At 41.6% G+C, this 13414-nt stretch overlaps 1 protein-coding gene across 1 annotated transcript in view; it reads right to left on the bottom strand.

Annotated features, from left to right (window-relative positions):
* LOC116848111 (methionine aminopeptidase 2-like) overlaps positions 1–13414 on the bottom strand; it is a 94626-nt gene extending 81212 nt beyond the window's left edge. The window contains exon 1 of the transcript XR_004378907.1: positions 12999–13414. The gene's annotated coding sequence lies outside the window, so the exon portion shown is untranslated. The remainder of the gene's footprint in view (positions 1–12998) is intronic.

Below are 13414 nucleotides of genomic sequence, written 5' to 3'. Positions count from 1 at the left end.
AGAGAGAGAGAGAGAGAGAGAGAGAGAGAGAGAGAGAGAGAGAGAGAGAGAGAGATGGAGGAGGAATCACGTGGCGTCTAAACGGGCGGGGAGTGCAGCTAGCTAGCTAGCTAGCTAGCTATTCAGAAATCGCGAAACGGAAACGTCGAGTGCCATTCTCGGTTGCCGGGGCAAGGCACGATGGAAATGAAACGAACGGCAACGGGCGATATTTTATCTGATTTTATTTATGTCGCGCGTCAGCAACGGTATCCAATTTTCCCCTGAAAAATCGGTAAAACGCTGTTTCCGTGAGGTGGGAGCGACTGATACATCGTCCCCGATAATAAACAGCGCGATATTTCCAATTTTCGGCATGTACATACGTAAGTTCGCGCCGGCGACGTGATGCGATATTTGCGAAGCGCGCGAAATATATGGGAGCACGCGGAGGAGAACGAGGAGGAGGAGGAAGAGCAGGAAGCAGAGGAAGAGGAAGAGACAGACAGACAGAGAGGGTGAGAGAGAGAGACAGAGAAGGAGAGAGAGAAAGTGTGTGTGTGTGTGTGTGTGTATGTGTGTCGTGCTGCGACGGAATCGAGAAAAGCTACGCGTACCTACGATGGTCCTTACAAATCCGACGCGCCGCTCGTGAAACTTACATGCCGTCGCCGACGACGAAAATAAAAACGCCGCCCGGCTGCATTTTCACCGGCGCTTGCATTATGCAATTTTCCGCGCGACGACGAACTCGCGGACACCTAGTATGCGCCCCGCGTGCACGTCGCGCGGGCGCGCGCGACGCGTTTTTATGCAGCTCTTGAATGTCGCGGCGCCGAACGGCAACGGTGGTGCGCGGCGGTGGAAACGCTCCGTGGATCCTTTTCCATTATAATCCCCCTCCTCCCTCCCCCCCTTCCGAATGCGTGGAGCGACGCGACTAGCAGTTCATATCCCACATAGAACAGCCCAGACGTTGCGACATAGTCAACGCCCCGGCTGAACCGGTATGATTGTCAATTATTGATCGAGAACTCGTCATTCGCGGTGTCATATAATTGCCGGTAAACAATCAGGCGAGCATTCGTGTGTGACTTATAATTTAATATACATATAAAGACGATTAAAAATTATGTATCATGTACATATTTTTATGTATGTAAAAGCATACAACAAGAATGTGTAAGTTGCAACAACTTGTAAGGATTAAAGGTGTTGCCGGTATAGTCCCTGCAAGAAGTCACTGAAAGTTATAAATACGCTAGTTTTTAATTTTCTGTGTGAAAACGTATGGTGTTTAATTGTAATACACAGTTGAGTAACAACGTACTTTTACTTTAACATTATATTTTTATAATTTGTTTACTTGATTTTATATTATATTTGATTCTCTTAAATGTTTACCTCTTTAAACCGCAATGTGAAACTGCATACATCGTTCTGCATACATAAAATATGTGTACAAAAATTAAAATTTGTATGCTTTTTTAAATTATCTTCTCTCCTTTACTAAAGATAGCAATATCGTATATTTTTGTAACAGCACTGTTTAAAATACTGTCAAATACAGTGAGAAAAGAAATAGTAAATATTTATCGTTCCTCTCTGATGAAGTGGACTGAAATGTTCGCGAAACGTCGAAATCAAACAAAGATGAATCCATGCGGCTCAAACCCGGAAACCAAATCTAATATGCATGGATACCGCGAAAGCCTAAAAAATCAAGTAAATATTTATTTTGGTAGATATACAAACAGTATATTTATTTTTATGCTAATGTAAAATATTTTTTAAATAATATACATTTTCGTAAAACTTTAAGAAAATCTTAGTTTTTCACGAAAGTAATTATTCTTATTTGTTTAAACAAAATAATTTAGATTTAAGTAAGTATGTTATTAATATCCACCGAAATATATTTTATTTTTTAGATATTTTAGATATTTTTCCTCCCAGTGTGTCAATGACGTTTTGTTGACATTAGAAACGTTATTGATATGTTATCGATGCGTTAATAACGTAATCCTGCCACTCGGAAGTATATTTACTCGTAATGTGAAAATATATAATATTGCTATCTTTAGCAAAAAGTTGCAAACCACAATATCGAAAATTTCAGTTTTTATATACATGCACCTTAAAGTGTACAAAATAATGTATGCAAAGTTTCATTGTGATTCAGAAAGACAGAAGTCGAAAAGTCATGAATAATACGAAATGAAATAAAGAAATCGCAAAGAGGTAATGTTAATATAAAAATATGTTGTTATTCAACTATATTTGGTCGGATCATTCTTGCACAACTTAGGCCAATTGTCATCTCGTTGGAGGCGAAACAGTCTCGCAGTTTTCGATTCGCGCAATTTATTTCACGTCGCGCCACGACTTCTCCACGTGAGGATATCGACGGGCGGCGAATCGTTTGACTGAGGCCCGCCGACAATGTTGCGCGCCGTTCCTTTTTAGTCGAACGCGCCGCCGTTCTCGAAGGGAGAGGTGTCAAGTGCGCGGCTGCGGCGCGACGTATCACAATGCGCTACGCGCGCCGTCGCCGCGTTTCGCGAATGAGCGGCGACAGCGGCGCCGAGCACCCTTTAAAAAACTTTAAATGTCCCTAGCACGACAGCAAATCGACGTACGAACGTGAAACGAACGCCACTCCACTCGGGATCTCGCGCAGCACGCCGTCGCGCCCGTTCATGTGCGTCATCAACGCACGTGATAAACGACACGTCGTCGTATAAAAATGCCCAGAAATGCGTTGCGATAAGGAAATAGAGTAACGGGAGCTCTTATTGCCTAAAGTACGAAATTTCGTGCGCATTTGGTCTGAAAAATATCGCGTCACTTTCCCCAGATGATGATTCCGATTAATTGCTTGATTCGGTATCACACTGAAAATTTCCTCAAGTGAAATTTCACTCGAAAAATAGAGTGACCACCCGAGTCACTCGAGTTCGAGTGATTTTTCACTAATACAGAGTAAATTCTCCAACACTGGATCGTCAAGTGAATATTTTCACTCGAAACTGAAGAGTGAATCTGACATACTCCACACACGTCACAGAGAAACATATTCGCTCTAATCGATTGAAACATTCGCTCATATGGAGTCAGAATCCACTCCGGGCTTGAGTGAAACATTCACACTCGCGATTTCGAGTGGCAGTATTTTCACTATTGCTTCGAGTGAAAATACTGCCACCTCTTGCTCGTTTTGAGCGAGGTCCCACTCCGAGGAATTTACAGAGTACATACGTGCGCATCGAAACTTAAAAACGAAATGTGCCGCGAACGGCACAGTTGGGTCGCGAGCGATCGAAATTTTCGCGGGACGTAAGCCTTTCAGAGTGTCCAAATGCCGGCACGATCGGTATCGCGCGCGCGCGCGCGCGCACGGCGTAGCGTCTGCGTCTCCCGCTCTCCCAGTTGCTCGTGCGGGGTTTAATTTTCCGTACAATGGCACACACATCGTGATACTCGGTACGCCAGCGCGACCATGCACGTTCTAGATGGGACCGCGCGTCCGAGGGTTAATATCCATTGGCACACACGGAGGCTGCACACTTGCGGCGCACCTTAGCCTCAAAATCAATACGGCCTTGCATCGCGCGGCCGTTATTAAAGACGCTGCGGCCCGGGACAGCCGTGGCGCGCGCGCGGGCGTTGATAAATATTCCGTGGATGCGTCCGGGACAATCGTGGGGTAACGACGGGGTCGTGTCGGCGCCCGATGAGGAGACCAGAGACGGCGCTTTTGTTCGGCCCGAGCACGTACCGTGTATTAGTGTTACACGGTGAGTCGCAATGGCCGAGAGAAAAATCGGAAAAACCGCGCGCCTCCAGGAATGCTCTTAAGCCGTTGTGGGGATTATTGCTGTTCCATTTGGCAGCGAGAATTCCCGACGTGATCGTGCCTACGGATATCTTGAAATTTGCTCGATCGACGCAAAAACGCTTACTTTCGTCGTCGACGACAATGTCGACGACAATGACGACGACAGTAGTGGTGGTGTGATTAGTATTTCGATGAAAGCAACGGTCGCAACACGGACGGAGGATCCCGATTAGAAACTCACTCCACGGATAAATATGGATCCCAATCGATTATTTGGTTTGTACAGTAAGTCGCGAAATGGTTTAGGCACAATGAAGTTGCTGAGCGTAACTAATGGTCCGATAAGAAAACGAATTATTTAGAAATAAGTTCTCTCATTGGACCATCGACTACATTCTAAAATTTATTGTATTTAAACCGTTTTACGATCTACTGTACATAATAATAGTATCAGCTCCTAGTTATGTAAATCTTCTAGTAGTTGCGCACTAAGAAAAAATTGTTTATTTAACTAAAATTATAATTTTTCTGATCCCAACCATATTTCTTAATTTTTCTAACACGAAAATAGTAGTAGTAATATACTTATAAATGTTATCATCATTAATATTGTCGTAAAATTTAATAAAACATGATTTTCTTCACCAATTTATAATAATTTATAATAATTTATAATAATTTATAATAATTTATAATAATAATTTATAGTAATAATTTATCTATGTGATTGTAGTTACGTATACCAAAGTTCTTTTTTTTAGTTCTTTTTCTTAGCGGTTACCTAAGAGATGGGCGATTTTGTATGCGAAAGTTAGAATCATATATGCTATATTTTTTTTGTCTTTCTATCAAAAATAACTACCTAAAATTATAAAGAACGGTACAAGGCTGCGTTTCTTAAGATTGTTGGAATTTTCTTTTAGTTAAGAAAATGTTTCATGAAATTTCCATTTTTCTTCCACGAAGACCCGCGACTGACGGAAGGTTAATAGGGTACTAATTATTAATCCTCCGCGTACACACAATGTTGGGTCTGTGAAACCTGAACGAATATTCAATCGCTCACCAAACTTTCGTAAAAGGTCCGGGAAAATTTAAAAATAGCCCATTAATATCCCATTAATAATAGGAATATCTCGATATAGAAAAAGTCCAGACGTAAGATAATAGCGTAATCAAGTCAAAATCTATCTGCAGATTCTGATTTAATTATTGCGTTATTTTCTTACATCTGGGTTTTTTCTATATCGCGATATTTAAAATTTGTCTGCAGATTTTTATTTAATTATCCGACGGCTGAGTTTTATCTATATCTTTCTGTAAAAAAAAACATCCAAAAATTTCGATTCTCAATAAGTTGTGGTAGTTCAAAGTTGCCCGTGTCTGATTGCATTCTCTAAAGTACAATCACTATGTTTTTCACTGAAATGTTATATTTATAACTGGTGGTTTAGTTACAAGTATAGCATTGCAATCAGTAAAATTTCAGTAAAAGGGTCAGTTAATAGCAGCGACTATTAATACACTCTACAAACACAGTGTCATTGTACATAAGGCGCATAGAAGCCATTAATTTCATAAGTGCAGAAAGTTAGATTTGGGATAATGTATAACAAATTTGTATATTATAGATTTCGTAGTAAAATTTTTTCCCATTGATCAAAATCAGTAAGAAATAAAACGGAGCAATAAACTGCGAGTGTTTCCACTGTGTAAATCCATACATACTCGAAATATATGCTGCAAAATAGTGCTTTTACGGATTCAATCAGAAACATCTGACTCACTTTGAGAGAGTACTGCATGTCCCAAAAATATGAATATATGTGGAGGATTAATCCTTATTATTAATAAGATCTTGATTAACTCACTGCGTTACAAAGACATGAGATAACATCGTCTTGTATAAATCAATTAACTAGTTAGGATCAAGATGATCAGGACCATGGAATAAATTTAAAAGTCGTGGTCTCTTCGATCTCAGAATTCACGCGTTTTTATAGACTTAACGAATGCTCAACACGGATTACACGAAAATCTGCTACATTAATCAACAGTATTAGTTGCATCGACGACAATTAACGAATTAATTGGAGTAGGAACTAATTTAGTTATGCTGCCTTATTGAGCGAAGCCGACTTCGCCCTAGCTCCCATATTTCGAAATTTATGCGAAACTATCGTTTTAACATTCTACCTGTTTATGATTAATTGCGAATAAGTCTGTTGTTGTGGAAAATTATGGATTATACCAGACGGATTATTGCCCGGATTATTACGTATTATTACAGCGTAAGCCACCAGGACCAGATAGTTTTTTTTCTGTTCGATAAAAATGCATGTGTTCCGCGTAAGTTAGAAATTTTAAGAAAAAAAATACGCCAATCTCTTTTCTCTTATGCATCTCTTCTTAGTCGGTTTTCACTTCGCTATACTCTACACGCTGCCGTATTTACAGTATCTGTGATGTCGTTTGATAATTTCGTTTCAGGATGGGAGGATTAAATCAAAAGAACTTCTCGATAAAAGGAACGGACTTTCACAATTCTACTCATGACGAACGCGAGATGGCAAACTAATTTTCCGGTGAAAGCGGGTGAGGTCACTTCGGCAACTTTATTACGCAAACAACATCGTGCTCGCGCGCGCACAATGGAGACACGATTGTCGGCAGAAAGACAGAGAGGGAGAGAGCGCATGTCCACTGTCTTGCAGCTGATCGTCGCGCGTTGCAGCATAATAACTCATTTGATCAGAGACGTCACCGCTTTGTATACAGCTAAATTGTAATCTAGGATAACTTTCGGCTTTGTCGCGGCGTCCCCCTGTCTATCGGTTTTCCCAGTTTCCGCGGTTTCCACACCGACTCGCGCGAGTCGACAGTATTAGCGCGTTTATCGTGCCATTTCATTGCAGTTACGTTCACCGGCTGCCTGTTAATTCGTCCCTTTTCACTCGGGGCCCTTTCAGCTATTCGGCCGCGCATTCTTAATGCCCATTCAACGCGCGTCGGTGTATCGTGATACGAAATAGAGACACTTTACTCGCGCTAATAGTGTCGTACATTACTGCGCCGGCGAATATAATATATTGACGTGTGCAAAATATAGATTCGCGCTGCGCAACTTTGCTCACCGCGGAAAGCTAATAATGACGTCGAAGTGAAATTCTATACATCTGTCTTCGTCACAGATTTGCGTACAGATGTAAAAAGTGAGATAATTGAAAATCAGGAGAGTCGTCTCTTTTTCTCTTATTTATAAAGATCAAACCTGTGGACTTGTGTCTACGATCTCTGGATTTTGCGGAATTTTCAGGAGCAATTTTCATCGATGATTCAATCAGATATATACACGCGAAAGTATACGCAAAAAATACATACACAGAGAGAATTTCATGGTAAAAATTACTGTAGAATTTTGTAACCGAGGAACAGATCGACATTTCGCAGTAATTGGCTATTCTTTCATTTCATACGTGCTACTTATATATCAGGAACTGTGAAATATGCTATTAAAAATTTTGCCATGTCCACTATAACGAAGTTCACCACACACTGGAAATATTACGAGTCTTTTTCCATGTAAATTTTTTTAAATTTTACTATCTTTGTAGTAGTGCATAGATTGTCAATAAAAATAGATTGTCTATTTTTCCTAAAGAATATAGTAGAAATATAGCAACATTTCTAACAGCACTTTTCAGTTCCAAAAATATAAAAGTAGCACGTGTGGAATGAAAAGACAATAAAATGCTATAGAATGCCGCTCTATTCCTCGGTCGGGAAATTCGACAGTAATTTTTGCTGTAAAATTCCTTCCGCGTGTATATTCCTCAGTAAGATAAACTTCACCGACAGTCTATTCCTGCGTCAGTAAAGTTGAAAAGAATTCATATGAAGGAAAAAGATTATAATATTTTCTCCGTGTAAATACATAGACGAGACGCCGAACCTGACCGATTTTCAACATTTGGCAGTGCGATGTGTGGTACATTGCTGCGGGAATTAAACCACTGCCTTACAGCACCGCGCCCTCCATATTCGGTACAATAATTTTCCCCGAATTCTTTTTTTTTTTCCCCACTATTTCCCTCTGCGGTCAGAGCACCTTTCGAAACGTTAAAACCATTATACGAGAGAAAAAATCAAATTTTTCCCTGTCGGACTGCGCGGATGACGTCTCGCGAACAGCAACGCGGTTTCCACATACGAGCGGGAATATACTCGAGGCTTTGATCGGAAACAAACGACGCGCAATCTTTTATTCTTTCAGCTCGCCGAGAATTCTCGTAATTATAACACGCGTCGGTTCTCGTGCGACTTGGACGCTCAATAGCAATCGAAAGAGGAAATGGCGGAGGAAGGCCAATTCCCCGACGAGAGAAAGCTCGACGCAATACCGGGAGAGAAGAAAAAGAAAGAAGGAAAGTGGAAGCAGGGGTGGACATCGAACTAAACAAGAATTTAGATTAAAATTCAGAAACGTGCGTCCAAGGATGCAGCGGCGGAGGGGCAGGCAAGGGAATGAATAGATGCTCCGGGGTGTATTATACCCTTTGCCGTACACAACGACGCCATCGGCATCCTGCCGCGGTACGTGATTCGTCCGGCGACATAATTTCGCGATGTGCACCCTGTCCGATATTTACGAGCAACGTTCTTCACGTTTTATCGCGATCAAAGACCCGACGTTTGAGGCTTGCACGACCACGCGCGTGCGTCTACGAGCAGTATTGTCAATGTCACGTTTAACCCATTAAAGGTTACCGGCGACTGAACTCGGAGAATTGCGAGAAAATAATCTCCCTCAAAGCAGCCCGGGAGATGTCCCGAACAGATATGTTTACAGACGCGAATGTCGTGAGCGAGCGTTGCTCCGCACTGGGCTGATTCCCGCAGCACGTAAAGCCCGTATCACACTAGCGATTGGCGACTGCGTCTACATTCGCGTTTTCGCCCACGATTACCTTTCGCGATCAATCAGAAGAGCTGGCTGTTGGAGACTGGTCGGGAGACAATTGTAGACGCGAACGCAGTCGCCAATCGCTAGAGCGTGATACGAACTTAAAGAGTACATAAATGCGTGTACGCGTATTTCGGAAATATAGAAAACTTTAACGGTGTCATTCGGCAACCATTAGAATTTTCGCGATTTACTTCGCGACTAGGATAACAGATTAAAGATGTATCGTCCGTATAATTTTGGCAAAAATTAGAGAACTTAGAAAAATTAAAGATATGTTAATATTACTATTTCCGTATAAAAATTTATGGTATATATACAGGGTGTCACTTAATGTTAGATTCTGAAATAATTGTTTTTTATATTATAGGAAAGCTTGTAAGAGAAATAAATTCCGCGGTTGAAAAAATTGGTTGACCGCAATACTTATATTTACAATTTATTTCTTATATATTTCCCTCTAAAATAAAAAAACGACAGAGATATTTTAGAATCAGGTGACTCACCTTGTATATACGACAGAATTGAATATCAATATTTTAATCTCACTTCTTTACAGTCTATTTATTTCACTTTGCATTATTCCTAGCTTTTAAATTTTTGCCTCTCTACATCGATTCTTTGGATATACAGATGTTGAAAAGTTTAGGCTAAAGGTGGGGCTAAAATTTCGACTCGGGGACGTCAAATTGTTTGTGTCACTTTTACATGCAATATAGGTGAATATGTATTTTTTTCAAAATGTTCACATTGTCTCTGAGACATGTACGCATGGACAATACATCCTTAAGTCGCGTCGAAAGCGGCGCAAGGCACGATCGTCGCGACACAGTGGCATCGAGTTGTCGCAAGAAATAAGACGATAAACGAGCAATTAACTGCCGCGCGAATAAAAGGAGCGAACCTGTTCGCTCACCGATTTGTTGATGCCATCTTGTTGTTCCATTTCTCAGGATATTCGCACGAGCGGACGTCTTGTCGAACAAAAAAATACAGCTAATTACCATCTTGCGCGCGCGCGCGTTTATTAATTAACATGATATACCGCGATCCCGTTCACGACACACACACGACGAACCTTGGCCGAATTAAATAACGAATCCAGGCCGCTATGACGCACCGAGCGTTAACGTTAACGCGACGCGACGCCGGCGTCTCGATAAATAGGAACAGCTACTCGGACGAGACACGACGCGTCGATTACGCGTACCAAAGGATGCGCGTTAATCGCGCGCGACGTTAATTAACACTCCACGACGATCGTTTCCCGCACGAGAGTCTGCATTCCTGACGCTCATTTACACGCTCACTCACGGCGGTTGGCGACACGAAGGAAACTCTAGCGGAAAAGGCGGAATACGCTGCGCGCACGTAGAGTCCTGAAGTGAACGCGAATACATGGGGAGAATATCATAGTAAAAATTACTATATGATTTGGTGACCGAGGAACAGGGGAAAACATTCAGTAGCCGACGTTCGTTATAATACTCACCAATTTTCGACACTCTTGCTCGATTTCTATCAAATATTGAGATACATGGCAATTTATTACTTTATCATGGTATTTATTTATTCATTTGCTTTTAAATCCCTATATACCTGAATACTTGATAATATCCACGCAGGAGTGCCGGAAACAGGCAAAGTGCCGACTACTGCACATTTTCCCGTAAATTCACATTCTACAATAATTCACTATCCTTTTATTTCATATTCGCTATTTAATTTTAAGATTCAAATGTACTATTAAAATACTTGTTTCTAGCGAAATCTGCTAGTTTCTAGTCAAGTTTCTTAGCAAGATAAGAAACCTTACTGACTGTTTATTCCTGGACTACTAAAAACATAGTAAAATTGAAAAGAATTTATATGAAAAGGACTATAATATAATATAATATTCTCTATAATATATAATATCTCTATAAAAGGACTATAATATAATATTCTCTCCATGTAAAATTTCTCTGGACACGTTTGATTATTGTTCATAAAAAGGCATCTGTTTGTCTTACTTATTAAAAGTGTCAATTCAATTTGGTTCGAGTTAATCACTAAAAAAACCTTCCTATACATTTATTTGTAATACTATTGATAAAAATAGATCCTTTAATTTCTAAAAGATTATTTTTTTCAATATTCATTTCCCAGCATAAAATAATGATTTCTTGTACAGAAATGTCCCTAGAGTTTTAGAGTCTCTTTATACGATAACCTTTAAATAATTTAACTGAAAAACTTGAATCTAATTCTGGGAATCAATTATAAATCCTTAGCGTGAATTCGTGAAAAGTGAAGAATCTCATCTTGAAAATATATGGAAATGTTCACTTTTCACGAGGAAAAGATTTATGATCGCTTCCGGATACTGCAAAATTATTCACTCTTTTACGATCTCATACTAAGGAGAACAATGGCATGATCGATAAGATCGAATTCGCATAAAAAGATTGAACAAAAGTATCTGTGTATCTCACGTGAGACAAGTGTTTCAAGAGTGACAACTATTAATGTGACCCTTACTCAAAGGAAGCGCGAGATGATCGCGCGCCAATTAAACAAAAAGCGGAAGCGCGCCGTCTGGCGGTGGCGGTGGTGGCGCGTCGACCGGCCGGCCGGCCGGCTAAAATAAAAGCTTTACTACTGCGGCCGATGTACGGTCGAACCCGCTAATACTGGATCCGCTGATGGATCCACACGTGACACACTCGTTACATACGGGAGACCGAGCATCGGATGGTGGTATTGACGTAATGCAAATACGCCAGCGCTTGACATAATGTAATGAGGTTCAAGAATTCCTCTCTAGGATATTATATTATAATGAGAAAATATGCGCACAAAACGAGAAAAGCGTCCGAGAGAGATGTCATGCGATAAGTATCAAGCGTAACGGCTTTACAGCGCTACGTCGTAATAAATAGGAAATCTATAATTATTCGAACCATTGGAAAGGAAGTCGGGACGTTGAAGTAGTTAACAAGTTATGAATCGCATGTTACGTATAAATTTTGCAGATGTTAACGGAAAGTTCGCGATTACTTTCGCGCGTATTTTTACAGCCGGATTAGTTTGAGCGAACGACAGATCTTGGAAACATATTAAATACGAATAATCGCCCGATCTAAATCCACGGCTTAATTAATAATGCATGATTGATGAATAAAAACTAAGTACATTCATCGTATTCATCGTAAGGTGAAATGCGACATGTCGCATGTTATTTTAACGCCACTAACGATAATATTTTAATTTGCGCGAAAAATATTTGTGGACGATGGAATTACGCCGCGACGGAGCAATTTGCCGTATTGAATTATATAGAAAGGCAACATTTTTTAATAAATCTTAATGCACGCTATTAACGATATACTAAAATGCATTCTAATGCATCGTACACATATGGATGAAATTTTAAATAACTAATTAAACGAATGTATCTACGTTTGTGTATGTCATATGTGTTTGTGTAGGTACACGCATGCATACACGCACACATCCTCGCGGCCTGCTGAAGTTCAAGTTATCTAGACGTTTTCGTATTAATGAAACACTGATTTTTTATTCCCTAATATTCCCTCAAGTATAAATTCATTAAATAAATGAATATTCCATAATATTGCTCGCAGACAACATTACAGCTGCGATACCCGAGGATTAAAATGCTCCGCAATAACACGCACGTTTGTAATATCACGAGCAGCCCGCCTCGAAGAGAGCTTCGTTGTGTATGTGTGTTCGCGTAATCATTATCCTTCTAAAAGCTTAAAATTCAAATACCAATCGATCGCGAGAGATTGCGCGAACGTGAAAATGCACGCACAAAGAATTCTCCCCGCGACCGGCTCAACGAGCACTCCTGGTGTTCGTCGTTCCGAACGACGACGACTTCCTGCAATTGCCGTCTTCGTACTCGGCGACTCCACGAACTCTCAGGATTCCGAGAACGTTCCGCGAATCGGCGACGCGACACTCCGAGAACGGAAAATTCGCCACGACCGGCTCATCGCGTATCCGCGTCGGCGAAGGGTAAACGAACCCCCGGCTGTTCGGTGGTCGCGCGAAGGAGTGAATAAAAAGCGACGAGATGCCATCGACGACGGCGACGGCGAGGCGTGCCGTGCCATGCCGTGTCGTGCCGAGCTGGACGGTGCGATACGAGGCGATGCGAGAAGAGAGTCAAAGTGCGAAAGCGAAGTACCAAGAGTTCGACGTACTCACCGCAATGCAGTGACCTCCGCCGCGGTCGCGTTATCAGCACGCCGAGCTTGCCTCCCTCGTCGACGACACGGCGACGTCCGCGAGACGGGGGTTGTGCGAGAAAAGGGCCACTGCCACTGCTGCCACTGCCACTGCCGCTGCTCGTGACAGGAACCACCGCATAACCGAGAAGACAGTCACGTTTCCATCGGCCTCCAACGGTGGTACGCCGTGGCCGTCACTACAATCACAGCACCACACGCGTAACGCGCGCACGTTTACAGACAGACGCGGCTCGAATTCGGCGCGACTCGCTCGGCAGTCGTGACGCCGCACGGCCGGGCTCCAAGGAGGAACGCGGAAAAGGAAAGTTTTTTCGGGCTTGACAACGCGGGCCGCCGAATCGATGTGTGATGTTACACTTCCCGACTGTCTTT

This window comes from Odontomachus brunneus, unplaced genomic scaffold (genome assembly GCF_010583005.1).
Source record: "Odontomachus brunneus isolate Ranch 3 - 2012 unplaced genomic scaffold, Obru_v1 Obru_scaffold_090, whole genome shotgun sequence".
Taxonomy (NCBI): Eukaryota; Metazoa; Arthropoda; class Insecta; order Hymenoptera; family Formicidae; genus Odontomachus; species Odontomachus brunneus.
The sequence above is the reverse complement of the archived record's forward strand: the minus strand, read 5'-3'. Positions and strand labels throughout refer to the sequence as shown.